The 26,117-nt window shown below is 36.1% G+C and overlaps 2 long non-coding RNA genes across 3 annotated transcripts; both read left to right on the forward strand.

Annotated features, from left to right (window-relative positions):
* The first annotated feature begins 3,664 nt into the window (after positions 1 to 3,664).
* Positions 3,665 to 7,507, forward strand: LOC142521083 (uncharacterized). The gene is made up of 3 exons (XR_012814075.1): positions 3,665 to 3,912; positions 4,511 to 4,559; positions 7,378 to 7,507. It is a non-coding gene; the product is annotated as an uncharacterized LOC142521083 (long non-coding RNA).
* A 5,455-nt stretch (positions 7,508 to 12,962) lies between these two features.
* Positions 12,963 to 14,761, forward strand: LOC142520984 (uncharacterized). 2 transcript variants are annotated; one of them, XR_012814046.1, is made up of 3 exons: positions 12,963 to 13,200; positions 13,799 to 13,875; positions 14,563 to 14,761. It is a non-coding gene; the product is annotated as an uncharacterized LOC142520984 (long non-coding RNA). The 2 variants fall into 2 exon arrangements; XR_012814047.1 differs by having other exon boundaries at positions 13,799 to 13,847.
* The last annotated feature ends 11,356 nt before the right edge of the window (positions 14,762 to 26,117 follow it).

Consider the following 26,117-nt stretch of genomic DNA (forward strand, 5'->3'; position numbering starts at 1 on the left):
CAGAACAAAGACGATTCCTCTTGTGAAAGTTCAATGGACTCGTCATGGCATTGAAGAAGCTACTTGGGAGACTGAATCAGATATGAGACAGGAATTCCCAGCATTATTTAAATGATGTTAGTTTTCATACAATTATGTTATACGTTTCCTTCTAATATGATTGGATTGCCTGTGATTTCGGGGACGAAATCATATCTTAGGAGGGGAGAAATGTAATGTCCGAGATTTTATATCATGTTAATATGAGATTCTTGATTATGAATCGATATAATTATAGACGGGCTATTAGGAGACCAGATTGGCCAAAACATATGAAGGGTGCAATTTTGAGACAGAATTATTGGCGCCCAAGCGGTAGAAAATAACCGCCCGAGCGCCAATGTGCAACGGGAGCATGCTTCGGGCAGAAGATGTGGCGCCCGGGCGGTAGTTTGTGACCGCCCGAGCGCCAATGTGTAATCCGAAGGAGCTCGGACAGAGAATGCCGCGCTCGAGCGGTAGTTTAGCACCGCCCGAGCGCCGACCGAAATTCATGAAAAATAGACACGTATCATTAACCGAGCAACTTGATTTATATATACGTTTATCTTGCTATATTCTTCAAAAACCAGCAGATGAAATCGAGAAAAGGTTTCTGTGAAAGAGTGAAAAATCCTTAATCCTTACGCCTTTATACTTCAATCCGTCCGTCCGAATTGTTATCTGACTTCAGTACTGCAATCCTATCAACGTAGGCTACAACTTGACGTAAGTTTTGCTACGTTTTGACATGCTTTGAAATTATGTCATTGTCAGAATTGAATAGGATTCATATATGATGTTCTTGACATGTTAGACATCATAGAATCGAAGTCAGATTGAGAAACAGATTGATTATGGAATTGTTATGATTTTCTGATTATATTGATTTGAAATCGGACAGATTTAGATTATGAATGAGTTACAGACTATATCGGATATGAGTTATGATTTGTAATTGAGGTCTGTTGATATGATAGTGACGGTGATACTGAAATTGTTCCGTTATACCGTGATTTGAATTGAATCCCGATTAATCAGATTCAGTGTTTAATTGAGAATAGAACATTGATATTATGATTCTCAATATATCGTTTCAGATTTACAGAGACAGTCTTGAGTTTAGAACCGATATTGCTTCAGACCGAGACTACAAACGGAAGGTATAATTTAATGTAGTATTGGTAGATCGACTTGAGTCGGTTTAGACTTGATTTTCCCTAAAGCACATACTTTATTTTATTGCATTGATTTGATTGATATACTTGTTCTCTTGAATTATAGATAGCAGGTATTAGACGAGTAATCTTGTGACAGAAGTGCCATATAGTGGTGGGATCGTCACGGGCACATTGCACGATGTCACTAGATCGTGAAGAAATCTTGGGACAGATGTGCCTGATAGTGGCGGGATCGCCACGGGCACATTGCACAATGTCACAAGATAGGATATTGACGATAGAACCACAGTCCATGACGGTTAGGTCAGGACACTGTATGTTTGGTTATATCGACGTGGATAGAACTGGAGTCTTTCCTATTACTGTTGGTCGATATATGAATACCACGTCTGGAAACCGGGATCCCTAGACTAGGATTGAGTCTAGTCTGAGTCGTGGAGTCACGAGCATTGTCGACAGTTTGATATTGATTATGTTTCTGATTTTGATACATATTACTGATATTTGTTACATGTTTTATACTGTTTACATGATTGCATGTTCGTTGATTTATACTGGGATTATATTCTCACCGGAATTATCCGGTTATTGTCTTGTTTGTATGTGTACATGACAACAGGTGGGACAGGATCAGAGTCCAGAAGATGAGGAGAGATCGTGATAGAGTAGAGACTTCGGACTTTGATGTATATAGAGTTTTGAAACTTGATATTTAGATGTCGAACCTTAGTTTTACTGATTTGTAGACGGTACAGGACTTGTACTTTATTTTATACTGAGTTGTATATTAGTTTGATTTCACTACATTCCGTATTTTAAAAAGGAAAAAAATTTTATGACCCTAATTACTTGATTAGTAAATTGATCCTGATGACGATTAAGAATTGATTAGCGTCCGGGTCCCCACACAGGTAAATCATATTTTTCATTTAAACTGTTTTGAACAGTTTACTTCATACTAAAAATATTCATTTGAATAAAAAGTGTAAAATTATTAACCAGACTATTTCCATGGCTCTGATACCATCTGAGGCTTGGAATCAAAGTGAAACTGATACGTGGCGTTGTTTTACCAAATTTTTCCTTAGTGGCTTTCGCACACAAGGAGATTATTGGTTTCCAGCCTATATACCATCTTCAACTCATACTGAGCTAAGAAAAGGAAGAATTTAAATTCATAAAAAATCACCCATAAACGCCTCAAACGCCATTTCTTGGCTAAGCATGCTGACGGGCTACAACATGAATTTATTTTTCCTTGTTAAACTCGAACCTTGTGTTTACCATTTCCTATTTCATCTTTTTACTTTATGTTCTAACCAAAGACTCTTATATTACATTAAATTTTAAAAATTTAAATAAATCTTTTATTATCTCAATCTGATTCCAAGTTACAAATAAATATAGATCATGTCATAATATGGTAATAATTTAGCACGAATATTTTAGCCTGTCATTCAGGCTAATCTTATGAAATATAAAAATTTAAAACAGTATAAAATAAACAGAAAATAAAAACAATAAGAACTTACAAAGTTGTTATCAGAACTTCGAGCTTTTATTGATAAACTTCACAAGGGTTTTTTACAAGAGAGAATAGAGGGGAGCAAACTCAACCGTGTTCTTCTAAGAACACAGAAATAACATATAAATAGATAGAAGAGCCGAACATCAAACCCCGGATTCCATCTCAAAATATAGTAAAATGCTTTATTAAAGCAAACAGTAACATGGTTACAAAATTCAAAAAGTCTATAGTGATATGCCACCCACTTTTTGTCATTATATACCATGATGTGGTATTCCACCAACTCTGAATAGTGAGATTCCACTTCCAACGACTTTAATCATCTTTGATATTATCCTTTATGGATTTCTTCAAATTTTCAAAAATGTCATCTATTTGAGATAATTGAGGATTATCATCCTCTTGATTCAGTGCATCATGCATCTTCATTAAATGAATAAATTGATTATCACTGGTTTCTGATGCCATAGATTGATCAAATTTTGAATCGGAACATCCAATATTCTGAAAAAGATCCTTCTTCATCTCTTCAATGTAAACCTCAATCATTTTTTCTTTTGAAAAAATCTCAGAATATTTCTGAGTGAATATCTTGAATGGAATTATAGAGGCCTTTTCTTTTTCTTGTTGATTATGAAATTCGTAAGGCCCTGTAATTAATTATCTGGTAATTTGGCATAATTAAAATAATTATTGAGTTGTAAATTAAAATAATTACTTATGCCAAATAAATTCGAGAAGTGTGTTAGAAATATGTATTTTAGAATATCGAAGAATTTACCGATATAAAATACATATAGAGTTTAAATAATACACTAGATCAAAATAAATACAGACCGAGATAGATGGGCTTGAGTTAATATTTTATTAACCAAATACACAATATATATATACATACATATACATACACACACAACTTACCAAATAAGAGAGGAAGAATCGAGAAAGGGAAGAGAAGAAAGAAACTTCCCCGAACCCAAATTTTCGCAACCCTTGGAGCAGCTGCGGGAAAATCGCGATATCTCCTCCGTCCGACGTTGAAATCTCAATCGGTCAGAAGGGATGTCTTCCTAACATCCTAGGCTTCGATTGAAGACAGAAATCACGAAGTTTGAGCAAGGATTCAGGTCGATCAAAGCTGCTATTCCGGTGCTCTGTTTCTGCGCGAATTCTTCCTGTTTTAGGGTGAGAGTTTTGTGTTGCTGCGATTTTTACAACTTGAATTTGTAGAAATGACCTCAATAAACTTTGTAGTGCTTTATGTTAGCTGTTCATAGCTACTGGAAGAATGGGTTTTCGATTAGAAACGGATTTGATATGATTTTTCTACCAAAATGTGTCAAATCCAATTCTGCAAGTGTGCTGTGCGGTACACCTACTGTAATTCGAGTTTTTGTCAATTATGTGCTCGGATTCTTGACTTGTGATTCAAATAAGAGTTGTAGAGCTATGTGTTGTCTTCATAATGATATAAGATTCATTAAATTCCATTAAGAATTGAGAAAGTTATACTCATTTTTCCGAAACTGCTCAGTACGAGATTCTGTCCGAAAATCTATTGAGTGGCAGTGTGTTCTTGAAAATTCTGAAAATAATATACTGAGATTCTGAAGATGGTTTCAACTAAAGAAAGTTAGATAATTGAGTTATCTTTCATTTCCAATTGGTGGATATTGGTTTGAGTTAATATTGAGCGAGATACGAATTTTATGCTCTTTTGTGCCAAATCGGACATTAGTATGGAATGTAGTTTTAATGATCGGCTTATTGTGGTTTTTTTTAGGCCGAGAGTCTTGAAGAGAAGTTGATATTTAAGTTTCAAGTTGGTATAGGTATGTTACAGCTCGATAACATACGACGGTAAAACATAAATTATGTTTAATTGTCATTCTGTGTTACATGGATCGTGTTTATGACTTGTTGATTTTTGTAAATTGTTAAATGCCTTCATTGTGATCTATGTTATTATTATGTCATATTATTGGCATTTAGCATCGGGCATACAGTTATGACATTCATGTTGAGCCTATCGTTCTTGTTAGCCCATTGTTGATATCCGTTGCTATCTGACACTGTTGTTTATCTCGGGATCATAATGTGGCTGATAGGTCTATACACATGAGACCGTAGATGTGATTGAACAATCCCGTGGTTAGTGCAGCCTTTTGAGGTGAGCGCTTGAATTGAGTCATCTAGTTCGTTCTGTTGCGCCATCCTGTTATAGCGTATCAGCTGTATGGAGGCCAAGTCAGGGGTGTTTGTAAGGCTCGAGATTTATTAGTCTTCATTGATGTGATATTCGGAATATATGAGTATGCATGACATGTAATGAGAGGCACTGAATGAGATTATGAAGGGTTGCATAAAGTCTAGACCGCACCCGCGCTACGAACAAGACCGCACCCGCGGTGCATGGACAGAAGGATGGCCATTTTTACAGTAGAGTCACCGCACCCGCGGTCCAAGAAGCAGTGCACTCGCGGTTGATGGACAGAGAGTTGGAGATTATTTACAGAAGTGACACCGCACCCGCGGTGCATGGCCAGTAGGGTATGAAAGCTGCTACGGGAGATTGAGCGCACCCGCGGTGTGGTACCAGTAGGGTCAGCGCACCCGCGTTAAAAGACAGAGCGCACCCGCGGTCCAAGCTTCGGGGAAAGTTGATGCATATCAATACATGGAGCGCACCCGCGGTGCAAAAGTGAGCGCACCCGCGGTGCGACGTGCAGTATGAAAATTAAGCCACTTGCCTCCTACCTAAGAAACGTGTATATAGATATATATACCTACATGCAATTCAGGAGAATGAAGGAAAGAGCCGAGGGAAGTGCAAAAAAAGAATTGAAATATTCTTACGCCTTTTGTGAGAAATCCGTCCGTCTGTTTTTGAATTCGACTTCAGTACTGTGTTCCTATCGACGCAGGCTACAATTGGACGTAAGTTTCGTTACGTTTAGACATGATTTGAATTTATGATATTGTCAGAATTGAATATGAATCAGATATGATGTTTCTGCTACAGTAGACATGGTATAACTGAAGTCAGATTAAAGAATAGACTGTTTATGAAATTTTTATGAATTTCAGAGTTGATTTAGTTGAGATTTTATATCAGAGTTGTGTTATTATTCAGATTATGAGTTGTACTGATACTGGTTATGAATTCTGGTATTATATCTGTGATGTTGAGATAGACGGGGTTATCGTGACTGTATTGTTATGCCGTCGAAACATCAGTAGATTGATATTGATCAGATTCAGTAATGATTTCGATTGAATCATGATATCATTGATATGAATTAGATTGTACCTTGTTCAGATATGTATCAGATAATATACCAATTTGAGTATTGATCAGAACAGGTCTTGAATTGAGTTATATACTGATATGGTATTTATATGATTGTCATTATCAGATTTGGATATGGACAGATTGGAATACAAGACTTCGTCTTCATCACACCGAGAAGAGAAAGGTATAACTCATGTGAATTCGGGAGATACGACTCGAGTCAGACTTGATTGGAGTCTCCCTAAATCAAATACTAGATTTATTATTTATATCTGATTATGATTATGTCTTGTTTATAGATTTATATTCAAGCATTGTAATAGGAGAGTCATTGGCAGACTTGCCAAACTAGACGTTCGGTGGTATCGACGCTTCGGATCAGATTCAATCCGATTGTAGACATTCGATACAGACAGGACCGAAGTCTAGGAATAAGACGTACAGTTACCCCGATTGGGAGGGTAGGTGACAGACAGAGACGTCTTATTCACACCGGGATCCCTAGAGTTAGAGTCGAGTCGAGTCAAGATATGAATTGAATTGAGTTGCATGGTTATTTTATCTTGATTCCAGAGATTATGGAATCCATTGTTACTGCATGCTTATTTTGATTTGGTTTCCTAGATTATGAAACCTATTGTTATGAATTTTATGCATGATAATATGCTTTATGATTTATATTGTGTATATGCATGTATACATGTTTTATACTGGGATTTATTCTCACCGGAGTATCCGGCTGTTGTCTTGTTTTGTATGTGTGTATGACAACAGTTGGGACAAGAGCGGGGTCAAGAAGATGATGAGAGATCGAGATTAGAGTGGTGATTCCGGACTTGGATGTAGACTTGGTTTGATACTTGAAATTTAGTAGTTAAACCTTAGATTAGTTTGAACTAGAAGCATGTTGTACAAGATTTGTATTATTATACTGGTTTGTATAATAGATTGATTCCATTACCTTCCGTATTTTAAAAAAAAAATTTTAGACCCTGTTTATCGTAATTGATAATTAAATCCCAAAGATGATTAAGAAGATGATTAACGTCCGGGTCCCCACAGTGTTATTCAGCAGAGCTTGGCATACCTCGCATACTTGGCAGGGCGGTTTAGCTGCATGACGATGTAGCTCCCTTGTGTTGTTGCTCGAGCATTATTCTAGTTGTTATCGTACCGTTTGTTGGCTCCTGTTATCTTGGTTATTGTTGAGCCTTTCATGCATTGCATATCACATTTCATTATATGATTATGCATGATTTATGTTATTGTTGTTATTGTGACTGTTTCATACCAGAATCCTAACCTCAGTTGTGTTTTACTGGGGAGGCTACTATGGTAGCTTTAGGACACCATGGTAGATCTCCCGAGTCATTTTGCAGCATCAGGCCGAGGTTCCGCCAGTGGAGCTCGGGATTGAGGTTGGATTGCTTGGTTCTGTTCAGTTTAGTCTCCCAGTTAGTTCATATGTATGTCTTGGGTTTGTTTCAGTCTTGAATTGTAGTTTATTTGCTGGGGAGATGCCCCGTGTATCTGTAGTAGTATTTGGTTGTTTTGTGATGTTCTGAGTCGACTCTGTGATGTTTATTATCTGATGAGTATTTGGCAAGTTTTAATTTCTGTTTAGTCCTGGCCAGTGCGGCTATAGGTTGTTTAATTTCGGTTTTGTTTTAATGACTCTAGTGGGAGTATATTTTGATATAAATTGCTGCTTGAGTTTTTCGGGATGTCCTATTTACGGGGAGGTCATGCCGAAATTTTTCTAGGCCCTGAGGTCCGTTTTAAAGTATTTTAAACATTTTTCCGCTGTAGTTTTAAGTCAAACCATTATTGTTTGATCATTAATTGTCATTAGAGTAAATGGGCCTCACATCTTGGTATCAGAGCTTAAACTGGGATACGTTCGAACTAGAGTCTAGGACACTCGAGTCTTGGCACTAAAATGGTTGTTGCGCCTGTGTATGCTACTTGACAGCATGTTTATTTAATTATATGATTTTTTTGTTTCCATTCTAATTGTTTTGGTGTTTTATCGTATAGAATGGAGGGAGGTGGAGAAATTCCTGTTAATGAGATTCCTCTAGCTCGAGGTCGAGGTCGTGGACGTGGTAGACCCCGTGTCCATGTTGTTGATGATACTTTTGTTGAGCAAGCTACTGATCAACTAGACCAGCTTAGGATGGATGAATTAGTTGCGCGTTTCCATTCTATGCATCCACCTCGATTCAGTGGTTCTGAGGGAGCTGAGAAAGCAAAACTGTGGATTTCTGAGATTGAGGAATTCTTTGATTTGATTGAGTATCCTTCAGAGTGTCGATTGAGATTAGCTGTGCATCAGTTGAAAGATCGTGTAAAAATGTGGTGGTCTACTACATTGATGACTTTAGATGCTAAGAAGATTGTACCATCGTGGGATATATTCAAGCTGAAGTTTAAGGAGAGTTATTGTCCTCCATCATTCTACAGTTCTAAGGCTTCTGAGTTTCATAACCTGAAACAAGGCAATATGTCAGTTGCGGAGTATGCAAATTTTTTTTATGCTATGCTGAGATATGCTCCTCATGTTACTGCGAGTCAGGTTGCTGTAGTTGAAAGTTTCATTGAAGGATTGAACGATCATCTGCACCCTTTTATTTCTACCGGTAAGCCACTGAATTATCTTGAAGTGGTGGAAATAGCAAAAAGGGCTGAAGCTAGTCTTAAGAGGAGTGGCAATCGAGCTCCTACCCAACATCATCATTCGGGAAGACAACAGTTCAATCAATCTGGTTCTGCATCTCTTCGTCCACGTGGGAAACAATTTAAGAAGCCTGGTTCTAGTTCTTCGAGTGCAGGGAGTTCAGGGAACCGTGGGGGATACCATTATAGTGGACCTTATTGTGATCACTGTGGAGGCAAGCATTCCAGTAATCTGTGTGTTGGAGTTCAAGGGGTTTGTAATAATTGTGGTCGGCCGGGTCATTTTTCTAGTGTTTGTCCTAGTAAGACTGGGAAATCAGCCCAGGCAGGTAGTGGAGCTCAAAGTAATAGAATTCCAGCTACGTCCCAGTCTTCCCATCAGCCTAGTCGCCTTTCGCATCAGAGCAGAGGGCAAGGTGGTCCACAGAATCAGTAATCTGTTCATGTATTTGCCTTGACTGAGGATGAGGCTCAGGCAGCTCCAGGTACTGTCATTTCTTGTAACTGTACTCTATGTGGTTTTATAGCACGAGTGTTATTTGATACTGGAGCATCTCATTCCTTTGTTTCTCATGCATTCGTTGTTTCGCATGATCTTCACGTCATTAGTATGAATTCCAATCTATCTGTTGCTACTCCGATGGGCAAAATGATTATCACTGATAATGTGCTGTTCAATGCGGTTTTTTTTTATATGGAAAATGTTCTATATCTGAATCTCATAGTCCTACCTATGCATGACTTTGATTGTATCGTTGGTATGGATGTTTTGACTGCAAATCATGCCACTATTGATTGTTATCGAGGAATAGTTCGTTTAAGGCCTAGCTTTGCTGCTAAATGGAATTTCTATGGCCGTGGTTCTCAAGCCAAGATTCCTCTAGTTTCTTCCATTGAGATGAATCGATTGTTAGATTCTGATTATGAAGGTTTTCTTGTTTATGCTGTTGATCTATCGCAAGAAGAGCGACGGATTTATGATATTCCTGTAGTCCGTGAGTTTCCTGATGTGTTTCCAGAAGAGATTCCTGGTTTTCACCAGAACGCGAAGTTGAGTTCAATATCAAATTAATGTCATGAACGGAACCCATATCTCGAGCACCATATCGTTTAGCTCCTGTTGAGCTAAAAGAACTGAAAGAGCAATTACAAGATTTATTGAGTAAATGTTATATTCGTCCGAGTTCTTCACCGTGGGGTGCACCGATTCTATTTGTCAAGAAGAAAGATGGAACGATGCGGATGTGTATTGATTATCGGCAATTGAATAAGTTTACTGTCAAGAATAAATATCCACTCCCTAGGATTGATGACTTATTTGATCAGTTGCAAGGTACTTCGATGTATTCTAAGATTGATATCCGTTCTGGGTACCATCAAGTGCGAGTTAGACAAGAAGATGTGCCGAAAACAGCTTTTCGCACGAGATACGGACACTTTGAATTTGTGGTTATGCCTTTTGGTTTGACCAATGCTCCTGTTGTGTTTATGGACTTGATTAATCGAGTATTTCGTAAATATCTTGATCGTTTTGTGATTGTATTCATCGATGATATTCTTGTTTATTCCAAGTCTCAGGAAGAACATGTTAAACACTTGAGGATAGTTCTTCGAATTCTTCAAAAGAAGCAGTTGTATGCAAAGCTATCCAAGTGTGAGTTTTGGTTAGATAGAGTTGTGTTTCTGGGCTATGTCATATCTTAACATGGTATTTCTGTCGATCCAAGTAAAGTGGAAGCAGTTCTGAATTGGGCACGACCGACCAATGTGCCAGAGATTCGTAGTTTCATGGGTTTAGTTGGTTATTACCGGAGATTTATTGAAAATTTCTCAAAGATTGCTAGACCTATCACTCAACTGACTCAGAAAAATTAGAGATTTATTTGGTCTGATGAATGTGAGTCAAGTTTTGTCGAGTTGAAGAAGAGATTGACTTCTTCACCAGTTATTACCATTCCGAGTGGTTCTGGAGGATTTGTTGTTTGTACCGACGCGTCTAATCGATGTCTAGGCTGTGTTCTGATGCAGCAGGGCAGAGTTGTGGCCTATGGTTCTCGTCAGTTGAAACAGCATGAGTCTAAGTATCCTGTTCATGACTTAGAATTGGCTGCTATTGTTTTTGATCTAAAAATTTGGAGGCATTATTTGTTTGGGGAGCAATTTGTAATTTATTCTGATCACAAAAGCTTGAAGTATCTGTTCTCTCAGTCAGATCTGAATATGAGACAGAGACGTTGGATGGATCTTTTGAAAGATTATGATTGTGAGATCCAGTATCATCCGGGAAAAGTGAATGTAATTGCCGATGCTTTGAGTCGTAAGGTTGTTGATGTTAATTTATCCTCGATTCATGTTTCTAAGTTAAGAGAGAATATTTGCACTTCTAGGTTGGATTTTCAAATCCAAGGTAATACTGTTTGTGTGTCTCAGATTTCTATTGAGCTATAGTTGATTCAGATTGTAAAATCAGCTCAGAAAACTGATGATCGAGTTCTGAAATCTTATGAGTTAGTATCTCAAGGACACCAATCTGGTTTCTCAATTCACTCAGATGATTCTCTTCTGTTGAATGGTAGATTGGTTGTCCCAGATATTCCTGAATTGCGTACAGCCATCCTTAAAGAAGCTCATTGTACTCGATATAGTATCCACCTAGGAGGAAGGAAAATGTATCATATTCTACGGCCTCAGTTTTTTTGGAAGAATATGGAAAAGGATGTGGCTGAGTTTGTGTCTCGTTGTCTGATCTGTCAGCAAGTCAAAGCGGAACGAATGAGACCGGGAGGATTACTGCATAGTCTCGAGGTTCCTCAGTGGAACTGGGAGCACGTGGCTATGGATTTTGTCACGCATTTGCCACGTACTTCTCGTCATTTCGATGCCATTTGGGTGATTGTCGATAGATTATCTAAGTCTGCACACTTTATTCCTTATGAGAGGACGTATTCGTACAAGAAAATGGCTCGTCTGTATATTGAAAATGTTGTGAGACTTCATGGAGTTCCAGTTGCAATAGTCTCAGATCGTGACCCTAGATTCACATCAAAGTTTTGGACTAGTTTCCAAAGAGAAATGGGTACACGACTTGCGATGAGTACTGCGTACCATGCTCAGACAGATGGTCAGGCAGAGCGTACAATCCACACTCGAGGATCTGCTTCGAGCTGTCGTCATGGATTTTAAAGACAGTTGGCAGGAAGCTTTACCACTAGTAGAATTTTCATATAACAACAGTTTCCAGGTGACTATTGGTATGGCTCATTTTGAAGCTTTGTACGGCAGACGATGTCGATCACCTCTTTGTTGGGATGAATTTGGTGAGAAGTAGTTGACTGGACCTGAGATTGTTCAGGAAATGCATGATAGAGTCCAGTTGATTCGTCAGAGAATGAAAGCTGCCCAAGATCGTCAAGCTAGTTATGCTAACAGACGTCGTCGACCTCTAGAATTTCAAGTTGGAGATTTTTATTTCTAAGGATCTCTCCGTTTAGAGGTGTTGTTCGTTTTGGCATGAGGGGTAAGTTGTCACCTCGTTTCAATGGTCCTTATGAGATTGTTGAGCGTATTGGGACTTGCGCTTATCGTTTGGATTTGCCCCAGTCTTTTTCTGGCATCCATGATGTTTTCCATGTTTCTATGTTGCATAAGTATGAGCCCGATCCGTCTCATGTGATTTAGCCTGATGAGGTTGAACTTGATCCGTCTCTATCGTATACTGAGTATCCTGTTTGTATATTGGATCGTAAAGATAAAGTTTTACGCAATAAAGTTATTCCACTCGTACGTGTTCAGTGTTCGAGGCATGGTGTAGAAGAATCAACGTGGGAAACAGTACAGAAGATGAGATGATCTTATCCATATCTGTTTGATTCCTAGTAATGTATTGTTGGTTTCGTATCGTGTGTAAGATGTATGTGTATAAACAGAAATTTCGAGGACGAAATTTGTTTTAAGGGGTGGAGAAGTGTAAGGCCCAATAATTAATTATCCGTTAATTTGGTATAATTAGAATAATTATTGAGTTGTAAATTAAAATAATTATTTATGCCAAATAAATTCGAGAAGTGTGTTAGAAATATGTATTTTAGAATATAAGAGAATTTAACGATAAAAAATACATATAGAGTTTAAATAACACACTAGATCAAAATAAATACAGACCGGGATAAATGGGCTTGAGTTACTATTTTAATAACCAAATACACAATATATATATATACATATACATACACACACAACTTACCAAATAAGATGAAGAATCGAGAAAGGGAAGAGAAGAAAGAAACTTCCCCAAACCCAAATTTTCGCAACCCTTAGAGCAGCTGCGGGAAAATCGCGATATCTCCTCCGTCCGGCGTCGAAATTTCGATCGGTCTGAAGGGGTGTCTTCCTAACATCCTAGGCTTCGATTCAAGACAGAAATCGCGAAGTTTGAGCAAGTATTCGGGTAGATCAAAGCTGATAATCCGGTGCTCTGTTTCTGCGCGAATTCTTCCGGTTTTAGGGTGAGAGATTTGTGTTGCTGCGATTTTTACAACATGAATTTGTAGAAATGACCTCAATAAACTTTTTAGTGCTTTATGTTAGCTATTCATAGCCACTAGAAGAATGGGTTTTCGATTAGAAACGGTTTTGATATGATTTTTCTACCAAAATGTGTCAAATCAAATTCTGCAAGTGTGCTGTGCAGGACACCTACTGTAACTCGAGTTTTTGTCAATTATGTGCTCGGATTCTTGACTTGTGATTCAAATAAGAGTTGTAGAGCTATGTGTTGTCTTCGTAATGATATAAGATTCGTTAAATTCCATTAACAATTGAGCAAGTTATACTCATTTTGCCGAAACTGCTCAGTACGAAATTCTGTCCGAAAATCTGTTGAGTGGCAGTGTGTTCTTGAAAATTCTGAGAATAATCTATTGAGATTCTGAAGATGGTTTCAAGTATAGAAACTTAGATAATTGAGTTATATTTCATTTCCAATTGGCGGATATTGATTTGAGTTAATATTGAGTGAGATACGAATTTTATGCTCTTTTGTGCCAAATCAGACATTGGTATGGAATGTAGTTTTCATGATCGGCTTATTGTGGTTTTGTTTAGGCAGAGAGTCTTGAAGAGAAGTTGATATTTGAGTTTCAAGTTGGTATATGTATGTTACAGCTCGGTAACATACGACGGTAAAACATAAATTATGTTTAATTGTCATTCTGTGTTACATGGATCGTGTTTATGACTTGTTTTTTGTAAATTGTTAAATGCCTCCGTTGTGATCTATGTTTATTATTATGTCATATTATTGGCATTTAGCATCGGGCATACAATTATGACATTCATGTTGAGCCTATCGTTCTTGTTAGCCCATTGTTGATATCCGTTGTTATCTGGCACTGTTGTTTATCTCGGGATCATAGTGTGGCTGATAGGCCTATACACATGAGACCGTAGATGTGATTGAACAATCCCGTGGTTAGTGCGCCTCTTTAGGTGAGCGCTGGGATTGTGTCATCTAGTTCGTTCTGTTGTGCCATCCTGTTATAGCGTATCAGCTGTATGGAGGCCGAGTCAGGGTTGTTATTCAGCACAACTTGGCATACCTCACATACTTAGCAGGGCGGTTTAGCTGCATGATGATGTATCTCCCGTGTGTTGTTGCTCGAGCATTATTCCAGTTGTTATCGTACCGTTTGTTGGCTCCTGTTATCCCGGTTATTGTTGAGCCTTTCATGCATTGCATATCACATTTCATTATATGATTATGCATGATTTATGTTATTGTTGTTATTGTTGTACTGTTTCATACCAGAATCTTAACCTCAGTTGTTTACTGGGGGGGCTGCTGTGGGTGCTTTTGGGCACCATGGTAGATCTCCCGAGTCGTTTCACAGCATCAGGCCGAGGTTCCGCTAGTGGAGCTCGGGATTGAGGTTGGATTGCTTGGTTCTGTTCAGTGGATTCTCCCAGTTAGTCTATATGTATGTCTTGGGTTTGTTTCAGTCTTGTATTGTAGTTTATTTGCCGAGGAGATGTCCCGTGTATCTGTAGTAGTATTTGGTTGTTTTGTGATGTTCTTAGTCGACTCTGTGATGTTTATGATCCGATGAGTATTTGGTAAGTTTTAATTTCTGTTTAGTCCTGGCCAGTGCGGCTATAGGTTGTTTAATTTCGGTTTTGTTTTAATGACTCTAGTGGGAGTATATTTTTATATAAATTGCTGCTTGAGTTTTTCGGGATGTCCTATTTACGGGGAGGTCATGCCGAAATTTTTCTAGGCCCTGAGGTCCGTTTTAAAGTTTTTTAAACCTTTTTTCGCTGCAGTTTTAAGTCAAACCATTATTGTTTGATCATTAATTGTCATTAGAGTAAATGGGCCTCACATCTTGGTATCAGAGCTTAAACTGGGATACGCTCGAACTAGAGTCTAGGACACTCGAGTCTTGGCACTAAAATGGTTGTTGCGCCTGTGTATGCTACTTGACAGCATGTTTATTTAATTATATGATTTTTTTGTTTCCATTCTAATTGTTTTGGTGTTTTATCGTATAGAATGGAGGGAGGTGGAGAATTTCCTGTTAATGAGATTCCTCTAGCTCGAGGTCGAGGTCGTGGACGTGGTAGACCCCGTGTCCATGTTGTTGATGATACTTTTGTTGAGCAAGCTACTGATCATCTAGACCAGCTTAGGATGGATGAATTAGTTGCGCGTTTCCATTCTATGCATCCACATCGATTCAGTGGTTCAAAATTCCATGAAGAATAGACATAAAGTCTTTCCATCAATCCAATGTTCATAGAATGATTTTTTAATACTTGGGGAAACATTTAATCAAGTATTCATGGGTTTTATAAAACCTCTTGCAAGATCTTTGCAGATGGACCAAATATCTTCCACCATATTAAAAACTAATTTGGAACAAGATGATAAAAAACATTTTCACAAATCTTTAGAAACCATGTATGTTTCTTTTTTTCATTTTCATAGAATAGAGTTTTATTAAAACTCTCAATATAATCCCATGCTGTGCTATAATAATTTCATTATCAGAATGATTATTAGTATTTTCAAACTCTTCATTAAGAGTGTTTAAATTCAGATTTTTAAATTTTTCTTCTAATAATTTTTCTATATCACAAACAGAAGACTTAAAATTAAAATTTTTTATATCTGGAGGGGATTGAATAGAAGAAGTAGCAATAGAAACAATATTATTATCTTCTTTTGCTTGTATATGAATATATGGTTTAATTTGATTAATAGCTAAAATTATTTTATCAATACGATCCTTAAGAGAAAATATTTCTTCTCCTATTATCGTGAGATATAAATTTGCATAATTCCGGTTTTCAATTATCTGATTAATACGTTTAACAGTTATTTGTAACATATCATTCTCAAATAATTTTGAAAAAGCAGTAAAATTTAAAATTTTATTATTTTTCTCTGTAATAAAAGATTGTTAAAAACGATAAACAGATTTTTGAATCTGTCTAGAAGAAGGTTTATAATTTCTTTCTAAAATAGAAATATAATCTATAATGAATGTTATAAAAAACCAAGGAACAAAATGTATTAATTTATTCTGGTTTTCACAATATTTATAAAATTCTGAAACAATATATTCAAACTCTTCTTTTAGAGAAACTTTTAAAGTGCCAATCTCTGAAAGATTCTCATTTGGGTAAATAAAATTCTGCATTGATCTTTGCTCTAGCAAGAGATCCTTTAGTAAAATCAATTTTTATTTTACTATCTATTAAATACTAAAATTCATTTATGAAACTGTATCAGTTTCTTTAACTTTTTGAAAGTTACTTTTAGGAACAATATTGTTTTGATTAATGATTACTTCTTCTACTGTATCTTGTACAGAAGACTCTATATCTTCTCTTATCTGAGAAGTAGAAACTCTAGAAGTTTGAGGAACATCCACCAAATAATCTAAGGGAGAAATAAAAGAATGACTAGATCTTGATCTAGCGTAGATAGAAGATGGTAATAATCTTCTTTGTTCATTATTAAACTGTATTTGAACAGATCCTTCATTAGTTTGTATCACTTGTTGTATATCTCTATTTATTATAGGATTTCTAGGAACAGCTTGTTCAATTATCCAGTTTTCTGAAAATTCAATTTCTTTTCATTTTATGGATCTACGGGTTGTAATATTAGATCTATTAAAATTAGTTTCTATAAGAATAGTTTCATATAATTTTTTATCTATTCTTTTACACATATGATTCAGTGTAAATAATGGTTTATAATAAATACGATAACAGATACATATAAATTCTGTTATAGGAGTATAATTATAACCATGAGTTTTAACATTTAATGTTAAAGAATCTAATATATTAATATCGGACAAAGATAAAGATAAATTATGATAAACATCAAAATATATTGGACCATGTGCCAGACTAGATTGAATTATTCCCATAAGGGATTGTTTCCAATTCAAATTTCTACCATCTCTTAAAGCTGCTATGAACCTTTCTGGTAGTCCTTCTAATGTTAAAGGTCTAAAAGCAATTTGAATTAAACCTATATGCATGAATCTGTAATTTTTCCTATAAGGTAAAATATCTTTATTGTTTAACAATCTAATTACCATTTCATCATTATGAAGAGGTACTGAAGATTCGGTAGTTTTAACTACTTGTTTGAAACCAATTCTTTCAAAGGTTCCTAACTTATAGATCATTTTAGATTCTATCTTAGGAATAGTCCATTTATTCAATAAATCTAAATTCTCAGGTAAATCATATTCTTCATTTAAAATGTTTTGAACAGTTTCTTTCATACTAAAAATATCCATTTGAATAAAAAGTGCTAAATTATTAACCAGACTATTTCCATGGCTCTGATACCATCTGAGGCTTGAAATCAAAGTGAAACTGATATGTGGCGTTGTTTTACCAAATTTTTCTTTAGTGGCTTCCGCACACATGGAGATTATTGGTTTCCAGCCTATATACCATCTTCAACTCATACTGAGCTAAGAAAAGGAGGAATTTAAATTCCAGAATAATAATGAATATAAGATTCTTATTTGGAACTTTTACAAAACATAAAAGGATTTACAAAAGATATACCAAAGAAATTAAATAGCCGAGGGTTTTACCGAGATCCCATAGAATCATAAATTCATAAAAGATCACCCATAAACGCCTTAAACGCCATTTCTCGGCTAAGCAGGCTGAAGGGCTACAACATGAATTTATTTTTCCTGGTTAAAGTCGAACCTTGTGTTTACCATTTCCTGGTTGATTTTTTACTTTATGTTCTAACCAAAGACTCTTATATTACATTAAATTCCAAAAATTTAAATAAATCTTTTATTATCTCAATCTGATGTCAAGTTACAAATAAATATAGATCATGTCATAGTAAGGTAATAGTTTAGCACGAATATTTTAGCATGTCATTCAGGCTAATCTTATGAAATATAAAATTTAAAACAGTATAAAAGAAACAGAAAATAAAAAGATTAAGAACTTACAAAGTTGTTATCAGAACTTCAAGTTTTTATTGATAAACTTCAGAAGGGTTTTTTACAAGAGAGAATAGAGAGGAGCAAACTCAACCGTTTTCTTCTAAGAACACAGAAATAACCTATAAATAGATAGAAGAGCCGGATATCAAACCCCGGATTCCATCTCAAAATATAAATAGTAAAATGCTTTATTAAAGCACACAGTAACATGGTTACAAAATTCAAAAAGTCTATAGTGATATGTCACCCACTTTTTGTCATGATATACCATGATGTGGTATTCCACCAACTCTGAATAGTGAGATTCCACTTCCAACGACTTTAATCATCTTTGATATTATCCTTTAGGGATTTCTTCAAATTTACAAAAATGTCATCTATTTGATATAATTGAGGAATATCATCCTCTGGATCCTGTGCATCATGCATCTTCATTAAATGAATAAATTGATTATCACTGGTTTCGGATGCTATAGATTGATCAGATTTTGAATCGGAACATCCAACATTCTGAAAAAGATCCTTCATCATCTCTTCAATATAAATCTCAATCATTTTTTCTTTTGAATAAATCTCAGAATATTTCTGACTGAGAATCTTGAATGGATTCATAGAGGCATTTTCCTTTTTTTTTTTATCTGTTTTAAGTATGATCATATCTCAAAAATGGTACACTAATATATTACCTTATTAATTGAAAATTCTTATAAGAATATTTTCATTTCTATGATTGACAGTGGTGCAGATTTAAATGTTATACAGGAAGGATTAATTCCTACGAAATATTTTCATAAAACTACTCACTCTCTTTCTCATGCAGGAGGAGAACCATTAGAAATAAATTATAAATTACCTAAAGCATATATTTGCAAAGATAAAAACTGTATTCAAACCAGTTTTCTATTAGCAAAAGAAATTTCTAACCAACTTATACTTGATCTTCTTTTTATTTATCAAATTTATCATTTAACCTATGTTGATGAAACAGGTATAATAGGAACTTTTCAAGGTAATCCTATTTCCTTTAGGTTCATAACTAAACTTGTTCCTAAAATTTTAAATGAATTACAAGAAAAGATTGATAGAAAAACTTTTCAAATAAATTCTTTAAAAGAAGAAGTTAAAATATTAACTATAGATAATAAATTAAATAATCCTAAAATAAAGGAAAAAATTAAAATTATTTATAATAAATTTTCATTAGAAATATGCAATGATCTCCCAAATGCTTTTTGGAATAGAAAGAAGCATATTATCTCTCTTCCATATGAAGAGAATTTTGATGAAAAGAATATTTCTACCAAAGCTAGTCCTTGTCAAATGAATTCTGAATATTTTGAATTGTGCAAGAATGAAATTCATTCTTTATTAGAAAAAGGTTTGATAAAGCCTTCTCAATCTCTTTGGTCTTGTACTGCATTTTATGTTAATAAATATTTTGAGCAGGAAAGAGGAGTTCCTAGATTGGTAATAAATTATAAAACCTCTTAATAAGGTTTTGAAATGGATTAGGCATCCTATTCCTAATAAAAAAAATTTATTAGATAGACTTGTACATGCAATTATATTCTCAAAATTTGATTTAAAATCAGGATTTTGGCAGATTCAAATAATAGAATCTGATAGATATAAAACAACTTTTAATGTTTCAATATGACATTATGAATGGACTGTTATGCCATTTGGCCTTAAAAATGCGCCTTCAGAATTTCAACAAATTATGAATGATATTTTTTATAATTACAGCAATTTTATAATTGTTTATATTGATGACACTTTAGTCTTTTCAAATGATATAGAAACACACTTTAAACATTTAGATATGTTTAAAAATATTGTTATTCAAAGTGGTCTTATCATATCAAAATCTAAAATGGTTTTATTTCAAACTAATATTAGATTTCTTGGTCATATGATTGAAAAAGGAAACATAATTCATATTCAAAGAAGTATAAAATTTGGTTCTAAATTTCCTGATATTATAACTGATAAAACTCAGTTACAGAGACTTTTAGGAAGTTTAAATTATATTTCTCCTTATATTAAAAATCTTACTAAGGATTCTGCTATCTTATATGATAGGTTAAAGAAAAATCCTTTACCATGGTCTAAAAACATACTATAGCTGTTAAGAATATTAAGGAAAAGGTTAAAAATCTTCTTTGCCTTATGCTTGCTAATCCCCAATGGGATAAAATTGTAGAAACAAATACTTCTGATATAGGTTTTGGAGGAATTCTAAAACAGAAAGATCCTCGTACAAAACAAGAATATCTTATTAGATTTTATTATGGTAAATAGAATAATGCACAGAAAAATTTTTCCACAGTAGCAAAAGAAATTTTATCTATTGTCATATGTAATTTAAAATTTCAAGATGATTTATAAAATCAAAATTTTATTATAAAAACTTATTTCAAATCTGAAAAATTTATGTTTAACAAAGATTTTAAACATGAAGTTTCTAAGCAAATGTTTGCAAGATGGCAGGCTCATTTAGCTCCTTTTGATTTTGAAATCATTTATAAAAAAGGTGAAGATAATCACTTGCAAGATTTTTTAACCCGAGAATATTTATCCTAATGAAATTATCTACAGATATGAATTCTCGAGGAAGAGGAGATTCCTCTTATAGAGGAAGAGGTGGTAGGGCAAAACCCCCTAATATTATAGCACAGCATGGAAAGCAGAGGCTAATAACCCAGAACTTATCTATTTCATCAGCCAGGAATACTGAGCCAAATAATGAGTTATACAATTAGTTTCAAAAATTTTTCAAACAAAAGCAGAGGAGTAATACAGATTCTCAAGCTTCAGCATCATATGCTAACATCATAAAAAAAGATGATAATGATTCAGCTCTATTACAGAGACAAAACATCGTGAATTAATTCTTCTTATAGAAGAAAAGATACCCAATGGGAAAAAACTCCATGGACTATCATGGAAAATACTTAACAAATACATCATATGTAAATGGTTCTTATAAACAAAGAGGATTTTATGAAAATCTTCTGTTATCTACAAAAAGTGTTGATATAACTCACTTTTTCGGTAATACCCAGCAAAAAGGAAGTTATAACTTCTCCAAGTTCATTATCAAAAAGATAATATCTATTGAAGAACGGGGTATATCTCCATTGGTTGAAAAATAATTTTATTTTGAAAGTCATAAAATGAGTTTTAAATTCAATTTTTGATGATGATTGTTGTATTTAGATGAGTTTATTATGATATCGAAATGATGACATTGATTTGCATCATTTGTAAGGCCCTGGCCCTGTCCTCAGACCCTGCAATCACAGTTCCTGGACTCAGACTAGCTTGCACTTACTCATCGGACTTCTCCACGCCAGGAAAGTGGAGTTTGTGCCTTCCCAGGATTCGACCCCTCAACCTCCTGGCATATAGGTATATTGGCTACAATCCTGGTAACCACTTGAGCTCACCGTTGAGTAAGTGCAAGCTGGTCTGAGTCCAGGAACTGTGATTGCAGGGTCTGAGGGCAGGGCCAGGGCCTTACATCATTACATTGCATATTGAGCCAATTGTCGATTCAGATTTGATATGGCGGAGGTCGCCTTGATATATTGATTTGTTGGACGTATGGAGCTATAGTTTAGTTGGCATAGTGTATGCGGACGTCGGTGCTATGTCCTGAACACTCTCTATAGGCGCACCATAGTCTTGGGATTGTAGAACACACCAACCCACCTCGAGCCGATGAGTCGGTGGATATTGCTGGGAGATTCTCTATCCTTGGGTACCCTATGACTAGATGATTTACTTGATCTTGAGATTTATTGATAGCCCACAGCTTCTGATCATACATTGCATGATATTGCATCTTTATGAGTTTATATGAACTATGTCAAATTTTAATTCTCATATGTTATTGATTGTATCATACTGGGTTTATACTCACCGGCACGTCGGCTACCTCTTGTTTTCATGTGCTTGACGGTAGATGAGGCGAGGATTGGGATGCCAGAGTCCAGCTCCAGGCGAGGAGATACGAGTTAGAGTGGGATTCTCGGGTCTTAGGATCTATTTGATGATGTTTGGATTACTTTGGTTCACTACTTTATTTTGGCATGTTAAAATTTATATTTCAAACATTTATGACCTTTAAATTATTTTGAAGATGTTTATGTGGATTTGTGAACCACAAATTATGTATTTTAATCATTCATTTGGTCTGTTACAATTTTAATTATTAGTATTAGATGTCGGACCCGGGGCCTCACATTAGGTGGTATCAGAGCGTAAGATATTTGGGAACAGGGTAGATCGAGTCATATCGAATTTCTTGATCATGTGATAATTTTGCTAGCATTTTCACTATGCCGTAATGTGAAATACATGATCATAATTGAGATACTATATTGTTGAGATTTATTTGAGATTTTTGAGATTGTTGAGTCTCAAGAGCCAGATATGATTGATACAAGATTGAGATGATTATGATATTGTGATTTTATATGTGTTGATATATTGTATATCAGACATGGCTAGTCGAGGTAGAGTGTTAGAGTAGGTGCCCGTCGAGCCAAGTGTTGGCCGAGGGTTCATGATTAAACTCTATGTATAAACAGTCTTTATTTTAATAATATTTGAATTTATTATTTTGGCACTTCTTTATCTGTATACCCATGCTAGTTGCATAGATAAAGCCCTTGAATATACAAATAGTAGAAAGAATATAAGATGCTCATATGATGAGTATCATGAAACTCATATTTGGAATACTGTATATTCTAAACAGTTCCTAGTCGATTCAGCCGCCGCTAAGAAGGATATAGGCCGCTAGAGTTCGAGACTAGTATCTGCGATGTGAGTATCATGTTTCATTGATAGGGGACATTGTGATGTCCGAGCATGCAGATAGGTGCTCCTTGTAGAGTGCACTGAACAACCCTCCATAAAAGGACTTTCCAAGTGGATCTCACTTATCGAGTGGAAAAGTCCTAGTTTATGGTTGTACACCATTAGTCCTTATGACCCTGGACAACATTGAGACTCTATGTGCTAGAATTACACTTTGACTTGTTTACCGACTCTCATGGGGTCATCAGGTGGCAAGGTTGGGTGTTCTGTCGAAACATATAGGAGTCGATGCATTGTAGTCGGGGATTCACCGCTTACCTACGGGTTTGGATATCCTATGTGTTTTCATATATATGTAGTTTGAAATCTCTGATCAGAGTATGGTGGTAATTATGAAAGGGGTTTCATAGATTACACAATCGATGCAACTACGACATGACACATAGTATCGATTCATTGACAACTCTCGATAAACCAATGGTTGTCGAATCGATCGGGATATATGAGTTGAAGGGACCGTACTGTACGCTAATCATAATTGAATGGTTCTTGCAGGCACTATCATCTGATACCTAGGGAATCATGTAAGCGATGCTGCTAGGCGTTTAACATGATTGGTTGGATACTATCAAACTTGTGTTCTGACGTTCTTGTTATCAAGGAGTTGATAAGTAAGAATGGAGAAATTGGGGTATGCTCGTATAAGGACATGTTTAGTCCGAATCACATGGAGATGTAAACTTACGGCTAGTTGTATAAATGAACCATTGAGGGCCACACAAGTTGTAAGGCCCGAGAATTTTATCCTATTAATCTTAAATGATTTGGGGATAATTGTATGATTATAGACGGAAAGGATCGGTCCGGGAAAGACGAGATAATGCATGAAAATGTGCGAGGAACAGTAGCCCTCGCGCATATGCGCGGCACAGATGCGCGCATATGCGCGACATGGGCAGAGGACCTCGCGCATATGCGCGAAGTGAGTCGCGCATATGCGCGAGACTGTACAAGCAACAGATCCTTCGCGAGGGCAGAACACCTCGCGCATATGCGCGATAAGGGGCGCGCATATGTGCAAGGCAAGTATTTGGGGTGATTGCCGAGACAGTAAGTCTCGCGCATATGCGCGAGCAGATGTATGCAGGAATGCCGAGTCCAGAGAGTTGGGCGCATATGCGCGGAAACGTGTCGCGCATATGCGCCAGCATTTGGGAAGACACGCGCCGAGACTTAAGGTCTCGTGCATATGCGCCGGTTGATGTCGCGCATATGCGCGAGACGTGTTACGTAAAGGATGTGCCATTTGCCTTCTTGCATGTTAGTGTATGTATATATATATATATATATGCACGAATTCTTCAGAAATGGAGGAAAGAAGACTCGAGAAAGGGCCGAGGAAAGAGTGAAAAATCCTTACGCCTTTTGTGAGAAATCCATCTATCTGATTTTGAATCCGACTTCAGTACTGTGTTCCTATCGACTTAGGCTATAACTGGACATTGAGTATTGACAGGCTTTGAGTTCGAGACCTCGACAGAGTCAGAGTATCAGAAAGAAAGGTATAAATTAATGTTGAGTTGGGATTGCACAACTCGAGTGAGGTTTGACTCGAGTTTCCCTAAATCACATACTTAGTTTATTACATTGACATTTGTAATTGATGAGATTGATGTTTGTAGTCTATTGATTTAGAGCCACTGCATGGATTGACTACTGATTCGCTAGTCATCGGCTGATTCGCCTAGTCACTGTATGCATGTATTGACTGCTGACTCGCTAGTCATTGGCTGATTCTCCAAGTCACCGGCTGATTCGTCTGGTTATTGTCTGATTCGTCTAGTTATCGACTGATTCGTTTAAACTTTGGCTGATTCGCTTAATCACTGGCTGATTCGTCTAGTTATTGGCTGATTCGCTTAATTCTTGACTGATTCGTCAATTCTGCGGCTGTCTTGCCCAGACACTGGATATATGAATTATATCGATGCCGTTTAGGGTTGATTCATTCCTATCGACTGAGATTCGATATAATTAACAATAACCAGACATTGTGATCCCTAGGTTAGAGTTGAGCCGAGTCTGAGACGACACGTTTGAGTCGAGTCTGTGATGACATGTTGATTTACAGTGTTTATATCATTCACGTTGGTTGAGTTGCTACATGTTAATGATATCTTATTTATGCGTTTATATATATTTTTATATGATTGCATGTTTACATTGTTTATACTGAGATTTATTCTCACCGGAGTTATCCGGCTGTTGTCTTGTTTTGTATGTGTGCATGACAACAGGTGGGACAGGTTCAGGGTCGAGGAGATGAGGAAAGATCGTGATTAGAGTGGAGGCTCCGGACTTGGATAAGAGATAGGGTTGGACACTTGATATTAGTTGTTAAACCTTAGTTGAATAAATGTATGTGGTACAAGGCTTGTACTTTTATACTGAGATGTATATATGTTTTATTTCACTACGTTTCGCATTTTAAAAAAAAATTTAGACCCTGTTTTATAATTGATTAATTAGTCCCAATGATGATTAAGAACATGATTAGCGTCCGGGTCCCCACAACAGGTGGTATCAGAGCGATAGATCCTTTAGAATGAGATAGAAGCTAGTGAGCGGGGTAGATTGAGTTTTCCTTCCTTGCTTGTGATTGCTAGCATGCTTTACTGCCTTATATAATACATGTTACTTGACTTATCTGATTTGATTATGTAATATGTATTATTGGGAACGAATTTAAACCGATTCTTGATCAGCAGTAAGATGATCGGAGGAGGGAACTGAAGTGAAACAGGTTTATTGGATTGGGGTACTAATCCATTTGATTATCAGATATGCCTCCTCGAAGAATAACAGAACAGGGTAGCACATCGAATCCTCCAATAGATGTTACAGCAACTCCGATGGAGACATTATTGAAAAGATTTCAGTCGTTCAAACCACCGACACTGAAGGGTACTGAGACATCAGTTGAGTGTGAAAGATGGTTAGGTAACATTGAGATGCTGTTTGACTCACTGGAGTACAGTGATGAGCGCTGAATTAAATTGATTGGGCACCAATTGCTTGATGTTGCAAAGAACTGGTGGATT

This window comes from Primulina tabacum, chromosome 12 (genome assembly GCF_025594145.1).
Source record: "Primulina tabacum isolate GXHZ01 chromosome 12, ASM2559414v2, whole genome shotgun sequence".
NCBI lineage: Eukaryota > Viridiplantae > Streptophyta > Magnoliopsida > Lamiales > Gesneriaceae > Primulina > Primulina tabacum.